Source organism: Olea europaea, chromosome 14, assembly GCF_002742605.1.
Source record: "Olea europaea var. sylvestris chromosome 14, O_europaea_v1, whole genome shotgun sequence".
In the NCBI taxonomy this organism is placed as follows: domain Eukaryota; kingdom Viridiplantae; phylum Streptophyta; class Magnoliopsida; order Lamiales; family Oleaceae; genus Olea; species Olea europaea.
The window spans coordinates 8,253,426-8,258,825 of record NC_036250.1 but is presented as its reverse complement, the minus strand read 5'-3'; the positions used below and the strand labels follow the sequence as shown (position 1 = coordinate 8,258,825).

General features: G+C 40.0%; 1 long non-coding RNA gene across 1 annotated transcript; it reads left to right on the top strand.

The window, feature by feature from the left end:
• The first annotated feature begins 2,776 nt into the window (after positions 1–2,776).
• On the top strand, positions 2,777–3,875 carry LOC111409637. Its single transcript, XR_002705503.1, has 3 exons — positions 2,777–2,909; positions 3,013–3,060; positions 3,634–3,875. It is a non-coding gene; the product is annotated as an uncharacterized LOC111409637 (long non-coding RNA).
• The last annotated feature ends 1,525 nt before the right edge of the window (positions 3,876–5,400 follow it).

Below are 5,400 nucleotides of genomic sequence, written 5' to 3'. Positions count from 1 at the left end.
AAAAAGTATTTGAATCGAGGTACCTTCAAAGTAAGAAGCTCAATGGCTTTCATCTCCTCACATAACTCAAACCTCATCCCTATACTTGGTCACCAAGCTTTGTACAAGATGACCGCGCTCGAACTCCTCAGTGATCGAGGCCCCTACTGGGATGGTGTCGTCATCGAGATCAACCACCTCTGAAGGAGCTCGAGGCGTAATTCTTGGGGATGGGGGCCTCTGGATAATAGGTCCACAAGGACTTTCAGCCAGAGGACGAGGTTGAGACATCTCACCAGGACCTCTGATAGGATGTTTAGGGAACGTTAACCCGAGCCCTCTTTTTACTTTTCTTCTTTAACTGAGGCTGGCTCCCAACTTTGGAGTTCACGAAGTTACGTAATGCTCGAGGATCGAACGACATCCCTGAAATCAGTAAATAAGACAACACATTAGAACGAGCATGAAAACTAAAGTATGTACAAACATGAGAACTAAAGGGTCCTACCCTCGACGCCTCTCACATCAGCTAGATCAATGACTTCATCCCCAATCTCTTTCATCGTCGAGAATAAGGGGTCGAGCCCCACCAGCATCCTCCTATGCTCTTCCAAGATATCTGGGTATACCTGGCCCTCACAGAACTTCTCTGGGTCGGGAATTCCCCAATTAGGCCAGAAAGGGAGACCGAGATCCCGAACAATAGCATAAAATCATCCCTCCCCCCACCCTTTTAGCGAACTCGCCATCCTCAGGACCTTAAACCCTCCTATGGTTAAGAGATAACCAAAGCACGTGTATCGAGGATGTTTCTTAAGCTCGAGCACTAATCTACAAAGGTTGACATTGGGCTCGATCGCTAAGTACCTACATGATATAAAGAAATACACGAGCATTCTCCAGGCATTAGGCACTAACTATCCCCGGCACATGGAGTGCTCGACCAACAGGGCAATGAAAAAGGGATGTAGGGGCCACCTAAAACAAGCCTTGAGGGTGTCCCTAAAAATAACAAATTTACCTCATCGGGCTCGTACAATTCTATCCTCGAGGCTAGGCGATCTAACATCGCAGATAGACATAAGGACACACTCCCTAGCCGCAGCAATAGCTAAATGCTCTTTTAACTTACAAGGTTCGTCAGGGTACTCAAAGATCATATTAACCTAAGCCTCGGGTGTTTCCTCTAGGGAAATAGCCGTGGGTACAATCGAGGTACCTACATCCTCACTACTACTCGAACTACTGGATCGATCACCCCCCTCATTGCTCGACATTACTTAATAAACCAAAGTCCTAACTTATGAAATAGGTTAAAAGTCTTGAACCTTACCTTTGTAATACCCAACGCCTCGAGAAGTTCCTCAAGTATTTCTCTCGAGCACGATCTTATATAGAGCTTGTTTACAGTTGGTAAAATGTAAAAAATGAAAGGTAAACTACCATATTTATAGGAGTGGAATATGGAAGGCGAAAGATCACCATCTCCAGCCGTTCAAGATATGACACGTGTCGCGGATTTGAACACCCCCTGCAACGGTCAAATCATTTCTCCCNAAAGATCACCATCTCCAGCCGTTCAAGATATGACACGTGTCGCGGATTTGAACACCCCCTGCAACGGTCAAATCATTTCTCCCAATAATATCATCCTTGCACATATCTCGACGAGGACTATTGGGTCAATTGTACCCCTTCATCAAGCACGAGCCCTACGCAGGAGTGCACGGGGGCCAATGATACAGCCCATTCTGAGACCCGAGGATAACTCATTCCTCAAGGATACTCATATATCGAGGACTTCCACATGCCTGGATTTCTCTTTTTGGTAACCTAGTCCTCGGGATTTGTGAAGTCATCGGGATGTTTTACTCGAGGACTACGGTTGTGGTTCCCAACCTTTACTCGTTTGAGTCCTCAAGTGTTCTTACTCGATCACATTGTGCAAGATGAATCCTCGATCTCTCGAATTCACGGGAAGTCCTATTCTCCAAGGACTCTACGCCAACTATGATACCATTCATCATAAAATTCTATTACGTATAAGACATTCTTCCTAAATCGGACCCCATTGGATAAATACGTCCAACTGGCACAATTCTACTAGAAGTACACTACCTACCTCTACAAATACAGAACCTTGGGCCATTATTCAGGTATGTTCTCATTATTTTCAGTTTATAGCCTCATGCACATAATTCTCTTTCTGACTTAGGCATCGAAGGGGCAACGAGAACATATCTCGATACATTTGTTTCAGGTACCGAAAGACTACGATCGTGTTCATTCAAAATCCTCAAGCTCGAAAAATCAACAGGTATGATTTTTGGTAGCATCACAATCCGTAACTCCAAACTCAACTCTGTGCACTTGTCTTTCTCTCACAATCTATCGACTGCGGATTGTCATTATCATTTACGATTTACCCACCCTTTGAAAATTTGATTGTGATCCTTAACCTAACCTAGAGTATCCAGGACCGCCCAGGGTACGTATTTCATTGGTCTTCAATGTTCCCCAGGACATAATCTAGTGATTCAAAAGATAGGAATGGAGTACTCTCAGACTTGCTGGCAACCACAGAGTGAGAATTCGATTCCTGAGATATGGAATTGGACTCTTTGTAGGCACCAGTATATGGATAGGCTCTTGTTTCCAACCTGTTGAGGCACATTCCGCGATTTACCTCCCGCATGATGCTCCAGGTGCAGGACGGTGTGGCCCTCAAGACTTGAGGTTCAACACTTTTTTTTTTTTTTTAATTCTTTGGTCTTGAACTATTTGAGCGGATCTTGGAATCAACAGTTGTTCAATTCCGTGAATAATCTCATCGTGGCGAATGATATCTTTTGAGTTTTCCCTCATCTGTTTTTGTATCTACCAAATCTCAATAGCTACGTTGCCGCCGCAGCAACATACATGGCCGTCGGGTAATCTCTCTCTATTTATACGTACACAGATATACTTGTCGTGTATAAACTATGACTACCTGATTTGGTCGTTGATATGGATGAATTGTTTGACGTGGAATAGGAAGAACAAGAGGATTATGGAGGGAAAAAAGGGAAGGAAGAAGAAAGCGTGAGTAATTTTGTTTTCTGTTTTATAATAACTGGATGTTTTTCTTTTTTCGAAAGATCTTTTAAACTTAGGTTTATGTATAGAGCTGATCCATTCGCAAAAAAATGACCGGTATGATATCACAGCAACGATAGTTTACAATGCCAGAAATGTCCCAAAAAAACCCTAGTTACTCGTGCCCAGGGTATTAAGGTAAAATATTTCAGTTATTAAATAATTCACATTTCGGTGATAATTATTTGTAATTCGGGTTTTTTTTTAACTGTACTTTAAATCAATTAAATGAAATGAGCGGAATTTGACTGCCCAGATCTGATTATGAAAAGAGAAAAAAAAAATTATCGTAATTCATATGCATTTTTATTAGTTTGCTCATGCCTAATCAGTTTGATAGTAATCGTGGGATTAATGGAAATGTCCCTTTTCATTTTCTTGGAACTTCTGGTGGGCTTTTAGTATGTGGTGCAACTTTAATTTTTGTTAACTTGCAGCTTATATTTTTTACTTGGATGCCTTTTGTATCTTTTGTTTCTATTGTTTTGACTAATTTACTTCTGTAACATTCAATGCCAGATCACACTTGATATTCCTTTGGCAGTGGCTCTACTTTGCTATTCTTTGGCAACTTACTACTCTATTACTTCCATGAAGTGGCTTCCGCCAAGGTTAGCCCCCATGGTTTGGTTTCTATTTATAACCTTCTCGTGTCTTGACAATAGTAATTTTTATTCACTTTATATTTTCACGCAATCTCGTTCAGCTAACTGATGTTTGCTACTTGTACTGTTAAGCCTACTTGAGCAGATTATGTGGCAAATGGTTTCTGAAAGTTGCAGTTTACTTGTCCTCTCAGTGAACTTATGAGGCATTTCATGGAACTGTCTTGAGAAATTTCTTGTTTAGCATTTAGTAGACATATGATTTTGATGTGAATTATTATTCTTGTGCAATTTTTAGGTAGCTTCTAGAATGTCATTCTGCATTGCATCTACTGGGGTAATAATTTTTATCTTGAGTTTGCTCTATTTTTTACAATGGGGTAAGTATGAAAAATATCTCCTGACTATTTTTTGTTATTTGTTGATTGTCTTTTATGTTTGGTACTTGTTGGTCGTAAATTATTTTTTAATAAATCATAGGTTTAATCTTCATGTAATTTTCACCCTATTTGAAAATTGATAATTATTTCCTGGGTGGGTCAAGGTTGCATAAATTCCTGTTTTCGTACATTCATTGTTTTTGAAGCGAGTTATAATCAGCCTAGGTACCGTTGTTAAGCCTACGTTTTTCAAACACTTTCCTTGGTTAGCTGTTAAGGGCATTTGATTTCATGCTGTTACAATCAGTGTTTGTTATGTACACATAGCATCCCCATATTTATTTTAGTCTTGTTGGAGTGACTGAAAATTTGGCCAGAATTTTGGTGATAGGCCCATGAGGCGCCCCCCTATTGGCGCCAATAGGGGGGCGCCACATGGGCCTGTCACCAAAATTCTGGCCAAATTTTCTGTTTGAGTAGTTTTATTGTATTTATAAATGTATTGGTGCATTACACCTTTATAACTATTAGTTTTTATTATTAGTAAGTTGGTATTGATCTTCTTTTGTTCTTCAGCTGCTGGATGGACTGCTGGGGACACAAGCTCCGACTTTGGCTTCATCTATTATACCTCCACTACAGGCTTCCTCTACACCTTCACATGTTCCAATTGCTTCGGTAAACAAAGGTTGCTCTGCATATTCTTTTCCAAATGGTATTGTTTAAAAGATGGCTGGTGTCCATTTTTGCGTGCACCAAATTTTGTGAGCTCTATGATCCACGGAATGCTGATGATGTAAGATATGGTACGAATTGAAGAGAAGTCTATAACTCTTTTTTTTGTTCAGTCTACACACCTTTGGTGCTTAAGTCTAGGACACATTTTACGAAAAATCTGAGTATTACTACAAAATTATAGTACAGTGATGATGATAAAATACAAGCTGAAGTGGGCACTTCTTTTGCTACGTCACCGTTCCATGAGTTTTTGACAGATAGAAGCTAATTCATGTATGGATGAGATACAAATTTGTGAGTCCTTGTGTGATTTTAATACAAAATTGAGTTCATGTACCATTCACGTTATTGATTTGTTAGTGTCTGTCACGTCATTATCACGTTGGCACTTTCTTTGTCATGTGAATTGTTCCATTAATTTTGACTGATGAAAGTTAATTCATGTATGAATGAGATACAATTTCTTGAGTTGAGTTCATAGATAATTTTGATACAAAGTTTAGTACATGTGTGATTTTAATACACGAGGTGAAGTTCATGTACCGTTCGTTACCCTTCGAATT